Source organism: Copadichromis virginalis, linkage group LG18 (assembly GCF_057382275.1).
Source record: "Copadichromis virginalis isolate Kocher_CV1m ecotype Utaka linkage group LG18, C_Virginalis_male_GT1.1, whole genome shotgun sequence".
In the NCBI taxonomy this organism is placed as follows: Eukaryota; Metazoa; Chordata; class Actinopteri; order Cichliformes; family Cichlidae; genus Copadichromis; species Copadichromis virginalis.
Window position 1 is genome coordinate 36,951,775 of NC_140635.1, and position 24,114 is coordinate 36,975,888.

Consider the following 24,114-nt stretch of genomic DNA (forward strand, 5'->3'; position numbering starts at 1 on the left):
TCAGGCTCCCTCTGCTGCACTTATGGACGCGCAGGGTACCCCCCTCGCGTCGGGAATTGACGTGAAGGGTCCTCCGATTGAAGAGATTGCCGCGGAAGAGCCTGTTGTCCGTATATTTATATATTTCCGAAATCACTTTGTAGTGACGTATACAGAACACAATAAATTATATAATGTAAACAACTACCTGAAAAACAGGTACAACGATGCTTTTGTATGGTTTATTGCATTTATGGAGGGAGTGATGTATGCTGGGTAATGGCACAGCTAGCGACTGGGTGACTTTATTCACCCGCTTCGGCTGTTATCAGTCCATACAATGGGCGTTATTAGCACAAACCAGTCCCATAGATATGGGCCATCTCCTGCTAGATTGTTCAGAAGGTTGTTCTCATCCATCCAGAGGGAGGATCACTAACAGGAGCGTGGAAGACTCCAGAATCCACTCTGGCTGGAATCCGGTGGATACAGCAGTGTTTACAGGTAAGACCATTTAAACGGACAGCATTTATAGAATGACCATTAAACGTCAGCGAGTGTCAGCAATGTTAATGTGGTTATGTTAGTAATACACCGAGTGCTAATATAACAGCTTTAAGATGCATTTGTAGATGTTATTACGTGTTTTACCGTCTTTATGGTGCTAGCTTAAAGTTACGGTGTAAACGTTAGCTTATATTGGAGTAAAGCTGTTACTGGTTAAACGATGTTAGCACAGAAATATTAGCTTCTGTCATGACTGATGAAGTTACTAGTTAATAAAGTTTCCAGTAAAGTGTTTAATCGCAGCCACAGACTGACAGCAAATATCTCGATTAGCTTCAGTGCATCTGTAATAAATATGTGCAAGTTTCAGTGCTTCGTTTAAACTGTATGATACTTATACTGACCCAGGGTCAGTGTAAAATACAATCCTAGCTGTGTGAACAAAGCCTGGCTCCTTTAATCCTGCATGACAAACCTCAGGATGCAGGTTATTATTACTCTTTCCTGCTGGCACACCTGTCACACCTGAGAGTCAGCTAGAAACTTACAGTGACGTGGACATCATGCAAAGACTGCCAGACTCTGTAATACTGCAAATGATCAGTGACTCAAGTTAACACTAAACTTTAAACGGTACCTCTGTGTCTCTGTGTGCTGAACATTTAGGATTGAGTCAGGCTGCATCAGCTGAAGCTGTTATTTGTATATATCAGTATTTTTTATTCAGGTGTGGGGAAAATACGTAAGACTGCAGTGAAGCGATGCACCAGATTAATCCCTGGCCAAAGGTATCGTACTTAAATCAGACTACTGATCCAGCCACATCAGCCTTTTGTGAGGTCTGTTTAAAGTTGACTAAAAGTGAACTGCAGGTTCCTGAGAGGTGGACTGTGAGCACAGAAACACATGTTCATACATACAGCTGCAGCAAACTTACATTAATTTTAAATAGATTTGTTATTCTGATGTCTGTCTCTGTGTTAGTCCTCTGACAGACTGGTGACCTGTCCAGGTGTGCTCTACCTATGACTACTGGGACAGGCTCTAGCCTCTGTAATAGAAATGTTCTGTTATTCTCATTTAAAGCATTTAAGTGCTTATGCATATGCTTAGTTGTGACACTGTTACTGTTCAGTGAAAGTTTCTAAAACTAGATGAACTTACTTCAGCGTCAGCAGTTTGAGAAAACAACTCCCTTTACAGGTGCTGATAAGGCCAAGGGCACCAAACAGCACAACCATTGATGCGTTAGGTTTCATAGCGAGACATGTGAAGTGTGGTGTGATCAGTTTAACTTCCTCTTCCTTGGAATGCATAAAGGAGCAGGAGCACGACTTCTGTGGCAGCGCTGACATGACTGAACTGTGATGTTTGATGTGTGTTGGCGCAGTAATAAATAGCTTGATCACAGCTCTTTCTGTGTTGCAGACTTTATTTAAAAAATTCCACGACACCCCCCCCCCCCCCCTCCCACTGTGAACCTGAATTGAATATTCAGAAGACATTTGTTTAAATAGTTCTACAAATCTGAGCTGTTGGTGTGTCCTTGGATTGTGTGGTAATAATATTAGAGCCTGCAATCTTTCTTACTGAATCTCTACTATGAGTCATGTTACCTGAGATTAATTCTATGTTTACCTGTCAGCCTGGACGAATGTGCTGTGTGAAGGAAATTAAATTAAATCAGGTCTGAACTGCGCACATTTAAGGAACCTGTTCATATTTAATTGAAATATGAACCAGTGATTTTTTGATTGCTGATTCCAAGAGAGTCTTTGTGGAAATCCTGTTTGGCTTTTTGTTATTTTAATTCTCTTCTCTGTTTTCCAGAACAGTTCTCCACAGTCGCTGTCCACATGGGTCAGTGGGACCAAGAAGCACTCTGCTAATGTGGAACTCTGACCAGCAACATCCAGCAGGACCCAGACAGCGTTTTCTATCTCCCAGCTGGAGTTTTTGTTTGTCTGTGACTGGAGAGTCAGATTTTTGTTGAGCTTCACACTTGCAGAGGTAAGTCAGTTTGCAGAGATCCCTCCCACCCTGGCTTTTATGTGCTAGATTTCTTATCTGAAACAGTAATATTTCAGTGACTGCTGCTTATACCACAGGTTAATACACTCTACTGATCCCTGATGGGAGAATCATCACCTCTGCCAACAAAGAAGCCTGGTGGATGTTTGTTTACAGTCTGATGATGGGACATCATGCTCTGCATCTTCAAAGTTTGCCTCCTCATTATTATTCATACCCAGTAATGTGAAGTATGCTCATATCTACTATAACTGAACCAACCTGGTGCTCCTTCATTTATGGAGGCTGTTGAGTCTGAATGTTGGATGTTGTGTATCTCGTGTTCTCTGGGCTTTGTTGTCCTCAGTCTTTTCGCAGGATCAGAAAACAAAACCAGGAGGCGTGTAAATGTTTCTTCTGCATGATGTTTCTTCAAATGTTTCTTCTGGATGATGATAAGACTGACATGGGATGCCACCTTTGGTCTTGTGATGAAGCAAAGCTCAGGAAGAAGTGGGATTAAATGGTACCCACATGTGTGCTGCTGAGAAGGATGTACAGGGGCACCTGCAGCCAAATCCAAGCCTCAGGTTAGTTGTAGTTGCAGAACGCTACAGGACTGAGACAGCTGAGGCATCAAATGTTTGATTAAACGGATGAAAAAGAGAAGTTTCTTCCCTATAATTATCACTTCTTAAAATCTGTAGCAACTTCAAGTCTGTCAGCGTGCTGAGCATGCTCAGAATGTGACAATATATTTTTGTTCAATATTGAATTTCTTTCAGTTGCAATTGTTAAATGAAAAAAAAATATATATATATTCTTATAATTTAGCAAACTAATTTATCAAAAAAATATACATATATCTGTATTAGTTTTAATAAATTAATTTGACAGCTGTATTGAAAATACCATATTGTATTCATACAGAATCAGTTTGGTATCATTGTTTGTCTGCTCACTGATTGTTGAAGCTAAGAGCTACTTTGATCTGTTTAGATCTAAAGTATCCAAAGTTGAGCTCTGATGGTTCTTCACCCCTGTGTGTGTGATATGTGATTCCTACATGCTGGCAGAGCAGCAGTTTGTGCTCACAGATGGTGACGGTGTGGAGAGACGGTGGTGTTTCCTCAGAAGAACCAGCAGAGTCACAAAGGACACCAGTCCATCTCACCACCTTGACTTGCTGACTGATGCTCGTCTGCACTGCACAGAGGAAATCAACTGACCGAGGTTTGTCCAGTGACGTGTTATGAAATGTATATTTGTTTTATGCTTACAGTTATGATTTTCTTGACAGAGGCTCTGCAGAGGTTAGACAAAGCAGAGAAAAAATGTGCTTTACATTTTACTGTGATTTATTGAGATATTTGTTGCCTGATGTTCAGCAGGAATGGAGAAATAGAATCAAAGGGAGATGTTTTTGCTGTTTTTTTAATGATGTAAGTAAATCTTCAATATTATTTATTTGCTTGGTTATATTAGGAGTGTTTCTGAGTGAGGGGGGGAGGAGTCATCATCCAGGTAAAGTGACGTGGATCAGTGGATACACTTGTCTCCCCTTTGAAGGAGACGATCCAAGTCATCCTTAAATGTTAGTGCTTTCAAATACACAAACATTTTTAAAGGACAAAAATGAACATCCAACTTTGACTGTAACACAAAATAAATCTTTGCATGTGTGTTTTCAAACTCTCAGATGGGCAGTATATCAGTCTTGGACTGTGTAACCTGCAGCACTGAATGACCACCACACATGAGCATGTTCCTGCAACATTCAGCATCTGATCCTTCATCTGTGTGCTTCTGCTTTTGGTAAGTAGAGTTACCCAACTCTAGTAACTCTAAACACATGCCATCCATTTCTAACGGCCTGGTTACTTCCTGTCAGTTACTTTAGAAACCATGTGGTCACCTGACCTAACACTGTTTCTTCTTCTTCCCCTTAATGTTCAAGTGTCACATGTCAAACAGCTGGAGAGGAAACTATACCAGTGTACTGAGATGTTTCACCAACACGTGCCAGATGCTGTTCCTTCATGGTGACATCACCAGAGACAGCCCCGCCCACCTCAGGACCTCACCATTGATCATGATGATTATAATGATGACAGCGAGCGGAACTAAGACTGTAAAAATCCACGACCAGAATGTTTCTTTCTAATTATGAATGAATACTGAGAGCCTCTTTCTGTGTTTTGTCTGTTTTGGGGTTGTTTTTACCTCATTTGTTACTAACAAAGTTCACAAACTCACACAGTTTACATTCTGTATGTTTCCATCTTTACCTGCCACACTCTTAACTGCATTTAAGAAAATAATCCTTAGAAATCGTCGTTTTTCTCTTTTGTAATTGATGATAATTCAGTGAATATACTGCGCTGCTTTCTTTTATTGCGTCACACATTGCTTTAAGTTTTTCAGTTCCAGTTATTTTTTACTGCTGTTTGAATTCTCTGTATGTTTGACCCTGTAGACTGTTTGATGGACTGCTTGTCTTCCTGTTTGTAACCGCCGCCTGTTTTTTAATAAAGATTTGGATTTCTGACTTCAACACAGCCTCTGCGTGTCCTCCCTTTGTGTCCTCTTCCTCTGTGAACGTGTTGCATGTGTCACAGATTCATTTTATTAACAGCTTTCCCACAGTGAGTTGCATCAGCATTCATTCACAGCACATTGCAGAAGGATTCAGATTAAAACAGTGATCTTACAGTCAGAATGATCCTGACAGAGTGCCACTGTAAATGATCTTTCATCAGGTCAATTTTAAAGTTCAGGGGCAGGAGTTATGAAGAATCATGCTGGCATTAGGACTAATAATATGTACTTACAAAGTCAAAGTTTTTTAATTATGCTAGAATATTGGAAGACAATCAACTTTTAGTGTTTTCCGCATATTAATTATTCTGAAATAGAGACGGTGACCCTCACTGTACAGAAGCACTAAACAACTGACAATCTAACAGACATCATTGGCCTGAGCTGTCATGCACAGTGAGTCTGATCCTTTGCTGTGAGAGTCTGACAAGCATGTTTCTGGTCAGTTTGGAAGAAATAATATCACAATGTTGATCTTTTTTTCAATATTCCTTCTCTTTTACAACATAAACTGTGATCAAAGGTACTTATGTTCACAGCATGTAATAATACTGACAGTCCAGGGCATTGTGGTCTGTTGAGCTAGGGTTAGGGTTAGCAATTCAGACATATGTAATCAATATTAAACGTCTCTGAAGTGGGCCACTGTCCGCAGTGTTGGGAAATCCATACCAGGCTGGAACGAGTCAAGGTAGGTGAGCATCCACGAGAAGACACAGCAGATGCATCCTACTAATACTGACAGGACCAGGAGACTCCAGAAACCGAGCATCTTCTCTTCAGTGCCATCCTCTCCTGTCACCCTCTCTGCCCGCAGCTCTTTGAGTATGGGGTAGATAAGGGCGCAGAGAAACCCTTATTACTAATTTGTATTATAATTCAATTTTCATGAAATATTCATATTCAGTATCGGTCCTTTTATATTATAACCACGTATCCACCCAGGCTCATGGTGGGGCAGGGCTCTGTCCTGGGATGCTTGACTACAAGGTAATGTACACCCTGACAGTCTAACTGTAAGCAACAGTCTAAATGTAAAGTGCATTCTAATCTCCTCTTCAATAAATCATATGCAAAGAGTCATTCAGGACTGTAAAACGTGAACTACAGAACCCAGAGTCTTCATCATTAAATCTCTGGTTGCTTCATTTTTCTATCCTATATCAGATACTTTAAGGTTAGGTTAGGTAAACTTGCATTCTCATGGTGAGGCAAAGTGCTTTATGTGTGTGTGTGCGTGTCATGAACGGCTATAAAAGGCCTATAATTAAAGAACAAAGCGGGGTTTGAGTTCGAGTTGCGGCAGACTGTCACTACTTGTAAATGGAACGCAGCCTTCCTACGGCGGACAGCTAATAACAGGAATCGGACGCGGTCCACCCAAGTCCACAGCAACCACCATAGCAACCGCCTAGCATGACCTTAAAAACATATTCTGTCTTCATAACTATCAAAAACGTGAAATGATTTGCAAAGTGTGAAAGTGTTACAGCTGCAGAGAGCTATGGCGGTATCTTTGGAAGCTGTTTGCATAGCTAATAATATACGATGTAACCATGGAGACAGTCACGCGAGCTAGCGGTGCACGTTTACTACAGTGAATAAGGTGATTGCGTGCACAGCGTCCACACGCTGCAGGGGGTAAAGACATTACTTCAATATTGTTTTATATTGATATATATTTGCCTTCTGTTGACCATCACCTCAGGTTCACCATTACAGTTTCAGCAGACAGATGCACACCGTCTAAATATCAACACATTCAAAAACTCATGTCTCAGAAATAAGCACAGCTGTTCATGTTTGTCATCAGAGTTTTATTTGTAAGAAAATTATAAGCTTCATATTGTGCATCAAATAAAAGAACATTTCACAACTCTTGAGTCAACAGAAACAGGTAACAGAAATGTCTCTAATGTAGACATGTACAGTGTAGTGTAAGCATTAAAAGATCATAAAGGAAACACTAACATTCATGTGAAACTAATTGTAATAAAAAATGAGCAGGTGGTTAATAGATGTAAAAGAAAGAATCTGAAAACAACACAGTGATCAAAGTAGAAAACAGAACTGATGTTCAAGAACAAACCGTAGCTGCACTAATATTACACATCTCCATTGTTGTGGTGAACAGACATGTTGCTTTTAAAACCACATGCAGTGTGTGACCGTGACTGTTCACTGAGACCATGAACGCCACTTCGCTGAAGCCTTCGCCTTCTTCTTCTGCTTCCATTTTAGAAGAAGAAGGAGCACGAGCTGCTTTGATCTACTGAAAGGAAAAAGCAGAACATCTGAGCTGAAATCATTAAGACAGGAACAAATTCAATGCAGTGTCTCAGGTGGCTTAGCCTGTTACAACTGTTGATACAAGCTAAATACGGTTAACACACAGTGTCAGGGAGCTCCAGTGTGGGAACTAGTGGCTTTGGGTTTGTAGTCATTTAACTTTCATCCATTCATTCATTTAATTCAGGAGGAAGAAATGCCAGGTTGGTGCAGGCTGGTTACATGCATTTGGTCCCATGCTGTCTTTAACTAAATGACTTGGTTCACTTTATGGCTGGGCTGTATGTGGGGTTATATCATGTTATTTGGGCAGGAGTACCTGTCCCCTGTTAGACTTAGAAAGTTTCTCCATAAGTAGAGTTTCTAACTCTTCTAGCACATCTGTGGCTGACAGCTTTTTGGTGGCTCTTTTTACCCCACACTGGTTGTGAGTGTGCAAATAGCCCCACTAGTTCTTTTGGGTTGCAGTTAACTTGGGAGGAAGAGGTGGGTCTGCCATGACTAGATGAATAACAATTATATGGGATACATACATTTCATAATGCATGCATGTATCTCTATAAACCTGGCCTGAGGGCTGCCATTTTTACATTCAGTTATTTCTTTGTTGAATCTAAATAGTGAATGTGTTACAGTTAAACTGACACTGATCAGTGTAAATGGCTCATTGGGACACAGAAACCTTTAAATTAAACCCTATCACCTGATATCGAGTGTCAAACAATATCAGAGCTGTAAACGCTGTTTACAGTCAGAATTTATAAAACTATGATTGTAAATAAATTCAAACAAGTGAGCTTTTCTCTTTGTGCTGAATATCAACACTGTGATTTCTTAGACTGTAAGCTTTACTTCAGCACAACCAGTTGTAGAAGCTGCCACTCCAAATGTCTTTGATAACAAGACAAAAAGACCTTTTCAGTCCACGGCCTGAAGTTCTTCTCTGACATCTTCTGCCATCAGCTTTGTCTGCTGGTTTGAAGACAATAAACCACAAAAAAGATGATTTAGTCACTTTGTCTGCATCATGCAGCTCGAATGTGTCGTGTAACGATGTTGAATAGCCGTCGTTATCCCTCTGCTGTGTCAGTAGGATTGTACTGTACAGCATCTCATTGATATGTGAGGAATGCTAATGTAAACAGACTTACATCATTAAAACATAAAGGACAGGAGATATTTAGATATTTTTATATTTATATTACATTTTATAGCTGACGGATATTACTAAATAGATAGAATTTACTAAATAGCTGGATGAACATGAAAAATATGTCTATAATAACAAATGACCATGAGAGCCAGTAGAATTAATTCAACTGGACACTCAAAAGACGTCCTTAAATGCTCTTTAAGTGGCAGAACAGATGAACAAACAGTTAATCGCTTACTTGAGATGAAATCTGCTCAGCTACTTTGAAAACAGCTTCTAACTGGTTCCTCCTTTAACAGGATGACGGCTCAGGGGTAAGGCCATCATGCAGTCCAGCAACCTTTATGGTTCTGCTTTGATTCACCAGGAACTATTAGGGAAACCTTCCAGCGCCTCCTGTGAAAGACACAGGCATAAACACACAAACATTTATTAACATGTTCCACAGTGTTCCAGTTTGATTTTCTCATCCTGTGGACAACAACGTACATGGATGCAGGTTTATTGTTAACTTTTGTAAGGTTTATTTAGTGAACATATCCAGCTGCAGCTCCACTGTGATCCTGAACTGGATAAGCACTTAAGAAAATGTGTCAATAAATGGACAAACATCAACTTACTATATTTATCCAAACAGACGGGACCAATAATGCTTCACTGAGTTAGAGACTTTAATGTCTCTTCTATGTAAGAAGATCTCGTGCTGATATACCAGCAAACTTGACAACAAAGGTTTTTCATACTGCATGTAGCTGTCCTCTATGTCAGCTCACACATTTACATTCATGTCACACTTATTTCTGCTTTCCCATTTTATAATTATTACTTACATTTTGATTAGATACCTTGAGTTTGTAAATGATCAGATTACATAATTGGAATACAATGTATCCAATTCAGGGTTGCGGGAGGATGAAGCCTATCCCAGCTGATACAGGACAAAGACAGGCTGCCAGTTTATCGCAGGGCTAATACAATATGTGTAACAGAAAATCCACTTAAATGTTTGATATTTCTTATAATAATCATAATTATGACTATTATTTAAAGGTTTCTTTATAAATACATTTTGATTTTTTATAACCTCTAAAATATAAACCTGAGCCGTTTCAGATTCTGACCTCTGACCTCACTGCAGCTCCCTCTTGGATGTACGTCTGCTTCTTGTCTACCCCCAGTGTTGACCGCCTGCCCTTGATATCACGTACTGTACCTGAGGAATAAAAAAGGACAAACAATTGCCTTCATTTAAGAAGTACATTCATACAGAGGTAATCTATGGAAACACACTAGTTCAACCTTTGGGAGAAATCAGTTCCTGTGAAACATTTCTGTATATGAACATCATGTGGAGAATGAATCAAATGAGTTCTTCAGGTGACTCAGCAGTCCCACACTGACAAATGACATCTAGTTAAACTATTAAGCATCTTTGCTCTTCTGAAATCTGTGTTAAACAACAACAAACATAAGTTAGTAACAAAAATACAGCTGAGTAGAGGCTTTACAAACCACCAGCAGCCATAATGCTAAATTTTAATCTTCAAATGTTTCTGAGCCGTCTTCAACCTGCTTTTAACACATTAAAGTCCCACAGTCAATGCAGCCTGACCCAATCCTAGATGTTCAGCACACAGAGACACAGAGGTACTGTTTAAAGTTTAGTGATAACCTGAGTCACTGATCATTTGCAGTATTACAGAGTCTGGCAGTCTTTGCATGATGTCCACGTCACTGTAAGTTTCTAGCTGACTCTCAGGTGTGACAGGTGTGCCAGCAGGAAAGAGTAATAATAACCTGCATCCTGAGGTTTGTCATGCAGGATTAAAGGAGCCAGGCTTTGTTCACACAGCTAGGATTGTATTTTACACTGACCCTGGGTCAGTATAAGTATCATACAGTTTAAACGAAGCACTGAAACTTGCACATATTTATTACAGATGCACTGAAGCTAATCGAGATATTTGCTGTCAGTCTGTGGCTGCGATTAAACACTTTACTGAAAACTTTATTAACTAGTAACTTCATCAGTCATGACAGAAGCTAATATTTCTGTGCTAACATCGTTTAACCAGTAACAGCTTTACTCCAATATAAGCTAACGTTTACACCGTAACTTTAAGCTAGCACCATAAAGATGGTAAAACACGTAATAATATCTACAAATGCATCTTAAAGCTGTTATATTAGCACTCTGTGTATTACTAACATAACCACATTAACATTACTGACACTCGCCGACTTTTAATAGTCATTTTATAAATGCTGTCCGTTTAAATGGTCTTACCTGTACACACTGCATATCCACCGGATTCCAGCCAGAGTGGATTCTGGAGTCTTCCACGCTCCTGTTAGTGATCCTCCATCTGGATGGATGAGAACAACCTTCTGAACAATCTAGCAGGAGATGGCCCATATCTATGGGACTGATTTGTGCTAATAGGGTCATTCCTACTATTCGGTGCCATTTCAGTGTGATCACTCTTCATCAAAAAATACAAAATTTTGAATTATTTTAACATTTCATCTAAAAGAGGGATTTTCAACCTATAAGAAAAATGTATTGGTCCAGCTAAGGATATTATATTATAATATTTTTTAAAATCAAAGTCTTTACCATGACATGCCAAATGTCCACCCTGTTACAGGACATTCAATTTTCTATTAATAACTGTTTTGAATACACAGTTATAGTAATATTTACATTTTCTAAAAGCTACAATGTCCCTTTTTAAAATCTGCAAGGAAATTTCAAGGAAGTATTTTAAACAAGCATTATATTGAAAGAAGACAGGTTCAGTTTTAAGACACAGTGTAATTTCAAAAGATTGTTTTTAGATTCAAAGGGAATATTAAAAAAAAATTGGCTCCATTTTTAAGTAACTTAATTTTGCTGATTCATTCCCTCCCAATAACCAAAGAGACATGCATTATGTTTGTTGATTTGATTTAATTAACAAAAGAAACACACAGGTAACAGGGTGGACAGAGGAGAAACAGGGTGGACAGAGGAGAAACAGGGTGGACAGGAGGTAACAGGGTGGACATAACATCAGTGACAAAAAATACCACCTTAAAGAAACTTCAAAAATCTACATGTAGCAGACATTCATCGTTTCTCAGATTTTCTCTCAGTTGTCTGTAGGCCCTATACTGCCATCGGATATTAAAGACGTGCCGCCTAAATCTGAGTAGTCCGTCATGAAATTCCCCTGCAAGTGCATCCTCTGTTGTCATGACAGTTGTCTTCACTGTAATTGTTGACGTTTTACCAGATACCTCTCCATCATTTAATTTTTCATTCTCTTCTAGAGACCACTTGGTAAAGGCTATCTCTGTGTTGTTAGGAGGTCTCAAGAGTGTGTGTGTTGTACTGAAACAGTCTTTGCACTCACCATATGCACAGACTTTGGATTTAGCATCACACATTGTTGCATCTACCATCTCTTCAATGTGTTTTGTTGCTGACAGACCTTGGACATACAGGGCATTGGCCATGAACTGTAAGTTCTCATGTGTCCTGCACTGACAGGTTTCACGATCAGCTTCTGTGGGCACCACAACCCAAAATGGTCTTAAGGTGCAGAAACAAGAATATGAGACCTGATGCTCAGTTTCTGAAAGAAACTTATGGTGCAGATTCTTCAGTGAATCAGTTAGCAAACGTTTCTGTTTTTTTATTTTCTTTTGAGTTAGTTTGCTTTCGTCCTGTTGTCATCCGACTGACGTCATCTCTTAAGAAGAAGGCCTTTATTTTCTGCTTGCAATCAACTGGTAATCTATTGCTTTCCTTTCTTTCAAAGGTTATGAGCCCTCCATCTTGTCTTTGACCACGCTTTTTTGAAAAGCCTAGAGCTGTCTGTGCAGCCCTCTGTAGCCTGTATTTCTTTATAATTTTTCCTATTGTCGTTTTTGCAATAATTTGCCTCTCTCGTTCCTTTTTGGTGTTTTTGTATTTATTCCTGATTTCCTCAATGATTGATTCCTGCAGTAATAGTCTTTTCCTAATTGTGTTGCTAACTGTTTCATGACGCAGCAGTGCATCCACTTTAGAACGTGGGGATTTTTTTTCCCCACCCAAACGCTGGCACCTCTTCTTGTATTTTTCTTTTTTTCTCTTTTCCTTTTCCAACAAGGCCTTTAGCTCTTTAATTTCATTCTTGAGTCTCCTTCTTCCCTGTCTAATATTCCTTCGTCCAACAATGTATTGCCTACAACACAGGAAATATTGTCACAATTATTATATATATATGTTTAGATAAATGTTTAGATACAGTATAAGATAGACGTTGGATATTATATGTTTATAATGTATTAGGCAGGTAGACTCACACACACACACACACACACACACACCCACACACTCACTCTCTCTCTCTCTCTCTCTCTCTTTTTAGGGCAAAATCACGTTTTATCATTCAAATACAAAATCTACCTAATCAGCAAAGCATTGAACTGTCAACTCTTCTTCTAACCTTGAGGGTCCTGGTTGCGGGGCATTTTCTGGCTCTAGGGAATATTCTGGACTTAGGGGAGGAGTATTCATAGCCTCAAATTCTGTCCTGCCTTTGGCACTAGCCCTCTGCTTTCTTTTCCTTTCTCGCCACTGCTTTCTCTGTGCTCTCTTCTGTCGTTCACTGAGATCTGCCACTTTCTTTTTTTCCCCCTTCCTCTCTGTCCTTTCTCCACTTCTCTTTCTCTTTATTGAGATATATCTGTCTTCTCTCAGGGTCAGCATCACGACGTGCTCGGTAGCGCCGCTGCTTCTCCGCAGCAGACATTGGTGCCATTCCCTGAAAAATGTATACTATTCAAAATCTTCTAAAAGTATATATATACAGGTTAATAATAATTACCAATACACACTTGTATAAATAACCCTAAACACTAAACTTCTATCATCTTACGTCCCCCCTGTTACCATGTGTCCCCCCTGTTACAGTGCATAGCAATAACAGGGGTGACGGTATCAGGGGGGAGATTTTATGCTAAACTTAGCCATTACTACTAGTATGATGAACAACAAGCTAGTACATGGTGACCACTAAGAACCATTTTTAACATGTTTATTAGCCATATTATAAAAATTACAAAAAAAAAATTGTTTCCACTATTAATAAGCGTAACAGGTTGGACGTGTTATGCTTTGCCACATTACAAAATCTTGCTAAAACATTGAAAAAAGGGTTGATTAAAGAGTGGTACTTACTCGTCTTCTTCTTGAAAGTTTTCCCTCCAAAATATGTTACATCCGGGAGTGTCATGTGACTAAAAGAATAATCAGGTGATGTGTTCTATGGAATTCTTATCAGAGTAACAGGGGTGACAGTTGATTCAGGGACACAACATTTTTTAAAGATTTTAAGTATTAAACATGCATTAATAATAAAAAAGAACATTTGATGAGGAACATTAGAAATAAGCCAATCCAGAAATGATGAAAAATCTAGATTTCTTTTTTTTTTTTAAGTTATATTTGTAACTGAAGTCGAGCAAGCATGACTGGGGACATAGTACTTTAGTGACTTGTGCTAAAATAAAAGTAATTTACTTTTAATGTATTTATCCTGTGTATATATCAATGTGTTCTATGGTAGAGGGGGGTTAAACATACAAGAAAATGGTTTAGAAATAAGCATTAGACAAGTTTTACACTAAATATACCATATTATGTCATTAGGACTCAAATGGCACCGAATAGTAAGAATGACCCAATAACGCCCATTGTATGGACTGATAACAGCCGAAGCGGGTGAATAAAGTCACCCAGTAGCTTAGCTGTGCCATTACCCAGCATACATCACTCCCTCCATAAATGCAATAAACCATACAAAAGTATCGTTCTACCTGTTTTTCAGGTAGTTGTTTACATTATATAATTTATTGTGTTCAGTATACGTCACTACAAAGTGATTTCGGAAATATATAAATATACGGACAACAGGCTCTTCCGCGGCAATCTCTTCAATCGGAGGACCCTTCACGTCAATTCCCGACGCGAGGGGGGTACCCTGCGCGTCCATAAGTGCAGCAGAGGGAGCCTGACCATGCGTCACACGTTTGACGAGTTGGGAGTGAGAACGTGTTGACAGAACATCACTTCATATTCTCTACTGTTCACTGGTTTCACCATACTTAAGCTATTGTGCAGAGGTCTGGGGCAATAACTATAAAACCACATTACATTCACTTTTTACTCTTCAAAAAAAAGCAATTCGAATCATCCACAATGCAGGTTATAGGGAACATACAAACTCACTATTTTTGCAGTCTGAAATATTGAAAATTGACGATATAGTGAAATTCCAAACAGCACAAATTCTATTCAAAGCAAAAAATAAAGAACTGCCAGGTAATATTCAGAGTATGTTTTTTTTGAAAGAAGGAAGTTATAATTTAAGGGGTTTTTGTAACTTCAAAACAATGAAGGTACGTACTACAAGAAAAGGCTTTTGTGTTTCTGTTCATGGAGTGAAACTGTGGAACAGTCTGAATATGGAATTAAAGCAATGTCCAAACATAAAACTGTTCAAAAAGAGTTATAAAAATATGATCTTCTCGATCTATAAAGAAAAGGAAAATATTTAAATTAAGTGAATGTCTCTATTTAAAAACAAACAAACAAAAAATTCATGATGTGATATTATAGTATATAGTATATCAGAAATCTGTTCACTATTTTTATTACAAATTATATCAGTAAGGAAGCTGACTAAATATTCACTGATAATTTATGGCAAAGGGGTGGGATTAAATAAGTGTATACTTCTTCCCACTCCCTTTCAACATGTAAATTAATCTGAATGTTTTTTTGTATGTAATTTGTATAGTATTTTTTTTCTCTCTTATTTCTTTTCTAAATGTACTTGTATATTGTTCACATGTTGAAATAAATTACCAATCAATCAATCAATCACTATGTATTTCATTGTGCCATAATGATACTGTCCCCTAGAATCAAAATACAGAAAGATCTCTAGACACCTGGGTTTACTTAAAACAGCGTAAGAAGAGACTGAGACCTTCTGCTAACTGAATTTGCCAAACGCTTAAAGCCAAAAAGCTTTTGAACCATGGACTCAATGAGTCGATTAACTCTTTTACTAACTCGGCCGGCTCGCGTCATGACTACATTGTCCGGGACTGCCCGTGGCTGTCCTTGTGGACCCACATCATGACATACATCCGTTGGAGGCATCTGCGTGTCGGCGACATGCACAGGGACTACTGATAGGGGCTTGGTGTGTGCATCACGATCTGTGTCTGATGGATGTGAGTGAGTGAGTGCAGTTTCTGAAAGTGTGTCTAACACAGACGGGAGGTCCAAGTCAGGTTCTGCTACCAAACTGTCCAAGTCTGTGTCTCTGTCTGGGCAGTCCTCTCCTACCAGGGAACACTGGGTTGAATCCCCTGCAACCACCTCTGGAGCTTGTTGACTTGTCTTGCCCAATCCCGAGAGTCCCTCACTCAGGGTCTCCTGACTCTCATCATCATCTGAGTTGATCCAAGCACTGGTCCTGTCCTCTGCAGTCTCCTCATCCAAGGAATCTAACTGGTCTGACGCACATGACCCTCCCTCTGATCCAGTGTCACACAGTTCAGCAGTCACTACTGGCAGGAAGCTGATATTTAAAACCAGGTTGCGATGTACCACCTTTATGTTGCCTCTGTCATCTTCCAACTTGTATGTGTGAGTCTGCAGATTTCTGTCTCTGACTGTGTACACTGTTGCATCCCACTTGTCAGCAAGTTTCTTCTTTCCTCTTTCACCCTTATTTGCAATGAGTACTCTGTCTCCTATGTTCAGATGAGTGCCCTTTACTGTTCTGTTATATCCTTTTGCCTGTTTGTCTTGTTCCTTGATGGCATGAGTCTGGGCAATCTTAGCTGCCTCATGAAGATGTGACATGAGTGTTTTCACATAATTTTTTTGATCCACAACTACAGGATCACAGAGCACCTGTTTAAACATCACATCAACGGGGAGCCTCGGGATGCGGCCAAACATGAGCTGAAATGGGGCAAAACCTGTGGTCTCATGTACAGTTGCATTATATGCAAATGTCAGACTCTGTATTTGTTGAGGCCACTTGTTCTTTTCTCTGAGGGGCAAGGACCTAAGCATGTTGCCAAGTGTCCTATTGAACCTCTCAGTCCCTCCATTGCCCATGGGATGGTATGCCGTAGTATGGGATTTGGAGACCCCTGAGAACTTGAGCAGCTAGATGTCCTGCCAACAAGTTTTTTCAAAAAGGTCTCAAAGACTTTAGAGTCAGACCTGTTACAGATCGTCAACTTTTCTTTAATACCAGGTGTGTTTCCAGAATCACTAAAAACTGCTGTAATCAAACCTATACTGAAAAAGGACAATCTTGACAAGACACAACTGAACAACTACAGGCCGATCTCAAATCTCCCGTTTTTAAGTAAGATCATTGAAAAAGCAGTTTCCCAACAGCTCAGTTACTTCTTAAAACAGAATAATTGCTACGATGCCTTCCAGTCAGGTTTTAGACAGAACCACAGCACTGAAACCGCTCTGACCAAAGTGTTCAATGACATATGTCTGAATACAGACAGTGGAAAAATGTCAGTCCTAGTTTTACTGGATCTCAGTGCAGCATTTGATACAGTTGACCACAACATATTACTCAAACGACTGGAGAACTGGACAGGTCTTTCAGGAACTGTACTAAACTGGTTCAAAACATACGTAGAAAACAGGAAATACTTTGTATCAATAGGTAACTTCACATCTGAGCAGACAAGTATCACATGTGGAGTTCCCCAAGGTTCCATCTTGGGACCCCTTCTGTTTAACATCTACATGCTCCCACTGGCACAGATTATAAAGAACAACAAAATAAACTATCACAGCTATGCAGATGACACACAAATATATATCACAATGTCACCAGGAGACCGAGGCCCTGTACAGGCTCTTGGTAAATGCATTGAGGAAATCAATGACTGGTTGTGCCACAATTTTCTCCAGCTAAACAAAAACAAACTGAGGTAATAGTCTTTGGCGCCAAAGAAAAACGATTACAGGTCACCAGAGAACTTCAATCTATACATCTAAAAACCACAAACCAGGCGAGAAAATTGGGTGTAGTGATGGATGCAGACCTAAACTTAGAAAAACACATTAAGACAATAACAAAGTCAGCTTACTATCACCTCAAGAATATATCAAGGATAAAAGATCTGATGTCTCAACAGGACCTGGAAAAACTAGTCCATGCATTCATCTTTAGTAGGCTTGATTACTGTAACAGCATCTTTACAGGTCTACCTAAAAAATCAGTCAGACAACTACAGCTCATTCAGAACTCTGCTGCTCGAGTCCTCACTGAGACCAAAAAAGTGGACCACATCAGTCCAGCTCTGAGGTCCTTACACTGGCTGCCTGTCCGTCAGAGGATAGACTTTAAAGTTCTGATGCTGGCCTATAAAGCTCTGAATGGTTTAGGACCAAAATACATCAATGACCTCCTGACCCAGTATGAACCATCCAGATCCCTCAGGTCATCTGGATCCGGTCTTTTATCAGTTCCCAGAGTCAGAACCAGACACGGAGAAGCTGCATTCAGCTTTTATGCTCCTTATATCTGGAACAAACTCCCAGAAAGCCTCAGATCAGCTGAAACACTCAGTTTATTTAAATCCAGGTTGAAGACTCACCTGTTCTCAGCTGCATTTGAATAAAGCACCAAATCCACACTTTAAGCTTAAATTTCAAAACTTACATTTAACTACTGATTTTATCTACTGTTCTGATTTTATCTGTTTTGATTTTATATACTGTTGTTTGTTTGTTTGTTAATTAGTTAGTTAGTTTATTTGCTTGTTTTATTCAATTTTAAATCATGCTTTTTATTTGTTCTTGTTTCTAATGTCTCTGTAAAGCACTTTGAATCACCTTGTTGTTGAATTGTGCTATACAAATAAACTTGCCTTGCCTTGCCTTGCCTTGCCTTCTCAAGCATTTTAACCAGTTTCTCCTTCCCCCCTTGACCAACATGGCACAGGTCAATATTAATTCCGCTGAGCCCAACCTGTTTTAGTCTCTGTTTAAGATCAGTGAGGTGGGCATCATCCTTCTCTTCCTCCTGCACAGATTTCTGGGGTCGACAGGTGCCCTGGAAAACTTCAAAATCCTCAACAGCAACACAAGGGGACACGTCAGCCAACTTACTGTTTCTTTTCAGGGTGACTGGTTTATCCAACAGGTTAGTGACCTTCATGGGAACCCACCTATCACCCCATAATGGCGTTATGATGCGGCCAACCATGATGTTACGTGGCATGGACTTTGATGAAGTGGCTTCAACAATCACTGTGCTCCCTGGTGACATAGAAACATTACTCGGCAGCTTGCCCCAGACTAGATGCTCTTGTCTTGCTAACAAGGTGACTGACTGCTGAAGCTTGACTGTGTCGATCTTGTCTGGGAGTTCTTCACCTCTCCATCGGGATGAATTAGCCATGAGGTCAAGAAACTGCTCACACTCTGGGGGACAACCGCCACCTGACACGAGGCGCCAATAGTCATTGGTTATTTTCAACTGGTGCATGAGAAACCGGATGACATTTGTGCCAATGATTATATCATCATGTTGACCTGGCACTACAAGGATGGGAACAATACAGGTCTCTCCATACAGTTTCATTTCAACTTCATACATGCATTTGGGCTTGGTAAGTGTGCCACCACAGCCTACTAGCACTATTTCTTGAGGCAGGGGAGTGGGTTCTGGCAGTGTATTCTCACTCAGCATACTCTGTTCTGCTTGCTCACTGAGTGTGCACGCCATGGAACCAGAGTCAAGCATACCCTGCATGTGGTGTCTGTTATTAATGCTGACAGGAGTGTAGAACAGTTTGTCAAACGGGCCAACTCTCTGTGTGTTTTGTACTACCACCTTAACACCATCTGGTGCGGCTGCACATGCTTTAATGTAATGCTTTTCAACATCATCACTGCCGAGGGTTTCAACATCTGTGCCCACACATCCCCTCACCAAATGCGGGCCAGCTAGTTTAAAGGCTGGGTGTCATTAGGTTGGGAGGCAGGGCGCCTTTGAATCGGTGAGCGACGAGGGCAGTTTCTCTTAATATGGTTTGGCTCAAAGCATGCAGACATGATGAGGATGATGATGCAGCAGCAGCCGTTCTTCTCTGCGTGAGTAGCTTAATGTTGTCCGTGTGTAATTTACGTTGAGTAGGCTTTCTCTCACTCTCTCTCTCTCACACTCTCTCTCTCTCTCGCACTTTTTCCCACTTCACTCTGCACGCGAGCCTTGTGCCTTAAACTGGGCAGAGGGGGGAGGGGCGGTAGTTACACTCAGTAGCACAGGTACAGAGCGAGAGGGAGAGAGAGAGCCAGGGACAACAACGTCACATTAGAAAGGTATAGTAATCATCCACAACTATTTTCAGTTGCAGACGATAAAGGATTCAGAAAGTTTATTCATGCAGGTCCATATGACAGAGAATGTGCATCTTCTTTTTGTTTTCATATTTTAATTTATATTTAGTTGTGTTGTGGTTTGCAGTGTTTTGTGTTGTTTCATTTTTAATTTGTTTAAAAGGAAAAAGCTGAAAATTTAAATAGTTAAAAGTTGAACTGTGACTAGTTGGTTTTTGTATTATATGATTTATTTATTACATTTTATGTGGAGTGAATAAATAAAAGTATATTTACAGTGGCTCCTAGAGACAAAGTACGTACAAACTCCAAAACACGAACGAACACTAAAACACGTAAAAACTCCAAAACACGTAAAAACTGCAAAACACGTAAAAACTCAGAAGCACGTAAAAGCTCCAAAAAAACGTACAAAACACAACAGCAGTGCTCCAGGATGCTGGGCGCAGTGTTGAGCTTTTGTTACCTAGTGGCTACACAAGTCAGCAAGTACCAACGTCCAGATTTGGTGTGTGGTAGTAACAGGTAAAGCAACTTTTTCTTTTTAATTATTTGAATATATGTGAGTGCTTGTGTACAAATACACAAACAATACACATATGCTTTCATGCTTTCCATTGTGTAATTTAAGTGATCTAGTAGCTCTGTTTTGGAAGTTCAGTTCATGCTAGAAATGTGTTTTGGAGTTTGTACTTGCTTTGTCTCTAGGGGCCACCGTATATATTTATATATAAACATATATTAATAAAACCACTTCTTTTTTTTTACATTAGTAATTCCTTTTGTGCATAATTTTATATTATTGTTAATAATAAATTAATTAAAGCAACAAAACAACCTGAAGAGCCGGTCGGAGCCAAAAGAGCCAGAAATCCCATCATTACTCCACACAGGCTCATCTAGGTTTGGATTTTTTGTTCCCTAATAAATGAGGGGTTCTAAATAAACACATTCACTTAGAAACTGAGAACATTTTGTGCTTACTTGTGTTATGTCTTTCTAATATTTAAATTTGTTTGAAACAGTTAAGTGTGACAAACATACTAAAAGAATGAAAATCAGGATGAAGGCAAACATGTTTTCACACTGCTGTAGCTATCTGGGAATATCAGCTCTGTCAATCCTTGATATTTATTATTGAACGGTTTTTATCTATTGCGCTATTTGTTAAATTTGTAAATCTGTAACATATTGTATTGTTAAATAGTCTAGTCTGTTTCTGTTACTGTATTGGAGCAACTGCAACTGAAGGCTAGTGTTTATTATGATGAGCAGGACATGAAACGGAGGACTGACTGAACTGAAATGACTAAACTGGCTGGCTGGACTGGAAACACGTACAGCGTAGACAGCGTCAATGACACGACGGTGAACGAGTGGAAACTGAAGACTTAAATACACAGACTGATGAGGATGATAATGAGAGACCGGCGAATACACAGCTGAACATAATCTGGCTAACGACACATGGAACGAGATGGCACAGGAAAAACTGGAAATGAGAACAAGTGAAAAATACAGTGAACATGAATGAACTGAAAATACTCTTTTTTTAAAATGTTTATTTATAAGATTTTAAGTTCGAAGTTACATAAAATCACACCAGACAAAGGACATAAGATTAAAAAACAATAACATTTAAGCACAGAAAAAAAAGAAAACAAAAAACAAACACACAATAAAACAACCCAAACAGGAAAAATTCACCGGTTAGCCAGTACAAATCAAAAGTTCAAAAGAAATACCAGTGTCCAAAGCAGATGATCTTCTGTGTGAGGTTAGACAGGGCAACAGAGAGTTCACCAAGTCCAGACGATGTGGGGAACAAGTCCAGGAAGGAATCAGGGTCCGGCAGAAGTGCAGTTTCACACCAACACAAAGTGCAGTCAAATGGGTTAAAGTTTATGTTTAATCCCCGTTAATATGATTGAGAAAAGGGCCCCAGATTTCGACAAACTTAAAATGAGTGTCAGCCAGACGATAACAAACCTCTTCAATATACAAACATGCAATCATCTCACGTAGCCAAACCCTAAACAATGGAGGAGATGGTGATTTCCAGGCTCTAAGAATAAGTCTTTTAGCTACAATCATGCCAAACATTAAGGCTTTCTGAAGAGGACGTCTGAGTGCCAATGAGGTTAGGGAGCAGCCTAGCACTGCGAGTACACCATCCGGCTTTAATAAGTCATAAATCCGGTTATATATATTAAATATCTCTGCCCAGAAACTCCTGAGTGTGGGGCAAGACCAGAAAAGGTGACCGAGGGTTCCCTCCATTGCTTTACATCTGTCACACAAAGACAAAATAGCTAGGCAGCATTTTTCCGTCTATGCTTTAGAAAAATGCAAACGATGAAGGACCTTGAACTGTATAAGTTGTAGTCTGGCATTAACAGAGCGTTCTTTAATCTTCTTCAACCCATTGGCCCACAAAGCATCCAATATGTCTACTTCCAAGTCATTAACACAAGCATCCTTGATGTGGTTAGCAGGTTCTGTAAGTGTAAAAAGTGTAGTAAACTGGCTGATTAGGTGTTTGGAAGTGTGATTTTTAATCAAATAATCATAAAAGTCACTATGAGCAGGGGCTTATCCAGATGGGCAAAAGAGTGTTTAACAAAATTCCTAATTTGTAAGTATCTAAATAAATGAGCAGAGGGAAGCATACATTTTGATTGCAGCTGAGCAAATGAAGCAAAACAATTGTCGATGTAGAGCTCCTTAATAGTGTGAAGACATAATTCAGACCAAAGCTTAAACACAGGGTCCATCAAGCCGGGTGAAAAAGAAAGGTTTTCAGTTATGGGAGCAAAAATGGATAGGTCTGGAAGGCACAAAGCACCCCTAACTTACTTTAAGATCCTAAGAGAATGACCTAGAACAAAATCATTACTTAGAAGTTTGGTAGGTATGTTTGGCTTAGGAAACAGAATAGCATCAAGTGACATACCAAAAATTGATTTAGTGTTGTGCGCCTCTATAAAAGGCCAAGAAGGAAAGCATCCCTTCTAAACAGCAGGAACAGCTGAAACACTGTTCCAGAAAACCCATGTTCTGGCATTGCAAGCCCAATAGTAGTGCCTGAAAACTGGGAGGCCTAATCCGCCCTCAGAGGAAGGTTTCTGCAAGTGTGCCTTTGAAATTCTATGGGGTTTATTTGCCCAGATGAAAGACAAAATGATAGAGTCTATAGTTTTAAAAAAAGGATGTAGCAACTTCCACAGTCGCTAGAGGCCGGGAATGGAGGCCGCCTCTTTGCTTGACGCGCTGTCAACTTTACGCAATAATGCCAGAGGTGGAATTGCTTACTTGTTTATTAAAGTGCTTTGAGAGTTTACAGAGTAATGTCATGGGCTCCTGATTCAGACTCTTAAAACATGACAGGCTCTAATGCAACAAGGGGAAACTCGTTGTGCAGCGGTCAACAAAAACTAAGGCTACCCAGCCCTCCCCTCTGTCAAAATCAAACCAGTGAATGACAGACTGACAACGCCCTCTTAATGTCACCGCTAGCACCCACGTGACTCCCATTACACATCACCATAGCAACCAAACAAATGAAAACCCAGTGATCATCAAAATTCAATTCATTTAGTTATGGCTCCTACAGGGTTTATTTGCCCAGATGAAAGACAAAATGATAGAGTCGATAGAGAGATGGGTATGTTTTGGAAAAGATGAATACATTTAGGAAGTACTACCATTTTAATTATATTGACACGTCCAATTAAAGAAAGTGGGAGAAGAGTCCATTTATCTATCTTAGCTTTAATACTATCAACGAGGACCTGAAAGTTCAATTTAAATAGCAGCTTACGGTTTCTGGGACTGTTAATACCTAGGTATTTAAAGTGACTGCTGGTGGTTTTAAAGGGTAAGCTAGAGATGAAGCTAGAGTTGAGACCATCTGCCAGTGGCATAAAAATGGACTTGTCCCAATTAATTGTGAAACCAGAGAGTTGTCCAAATTTGTTAATGAGATGAAGCAGGGGAGGCAAAGAGAGCCTGGCATCAGACAGTGTTAGAACCACATCATCTGCATGTAGAGTTATAGTAGATTTGACAGGACCACAGGATATACCCACAATATCAGAGCTGCTTCTAACTGCAATGGCCAGAGGCTCCATAGCTAAAGCAAAGAGCA

The 24,114-nt window shown here is 39.7% G+C and overlaps 2 long non-coding RNA genes and 1 pseudogene across 6 annotated transcripts; 1 reads left to right on the forward strand and 2 right to left on the reverse strand.

Moving 5' to 3' along the window:
• Positions 1–229: 229 nt before the first annotated feature.
• LOC146688445 (uncharacterized) lies at positions 230–5,050 on the forward strand. Of its 3 annotated transcripts, XR_014916510.1 has the most exons (7): positions 230–483; positions 2,317–2,496; positions 2,595–3,086; positions 3,578–3,729; positions 3,982–4,090; positions 4,196–4,311; positions 4,454–5,050. It is a non-coding gene; the product is annotated as an uncharacterized LOC146688445 (long non-coding RNA). The 3 variants fall into 3 exon arrangements; XR_014916511.1 differs by having other exon boundaries at positions 2,317–3,086; positions 3,573–3,729; XR_014916509.1 differs by having other exon boundaries at positions 2,317–3,086.
• A 1,944-nt stretch (positions 5,051–6,994) lies between these two features.
• On the reverse strand, positions 6,995–10,971 carry LOC146688446 (uncharacterized). Of its 2 annotated transcripts, XR_014916428.1 has the most exons (5): positions 10,824–10,971; positions 9,658–9,749; positions 8,775–8,932; positions 8,298–8,355; positions 6,995–7,366 (listed from the first exon to the last, which is right to left on the reverse strand). It is a non-coding gene; the product is annotated as an uncharacterized LOC146688446 (long non-coding RNA). The 2 variants fall into 2 exon arrangements; XR_014916427.1 differs by lacking the exons at positions 9,658–9,749; positions 10,824–10,971 and having other exon boundaries at positions 8,775–9,645.
• Positions 10,972–11,620: 649 nt separating this feature from the next.
• LOC146688447 (uncharacterized) lies at positions 11,621–13,972 on the reverse strand (annotated as a pseudogene). The gene is made up of 2 exons (XR_014916600.1): positions 13,012–13,972; positions 11,621–12,747 (listed from the first exon to the last, which is right to left on the reverse strand). The product of XR_014916600.1 is annotated as an uncharacterized LOC146688447 (transcript).
• Between the last annotated feature and the right edge of the window lie 10,142 nt (positions 13,973–24,114).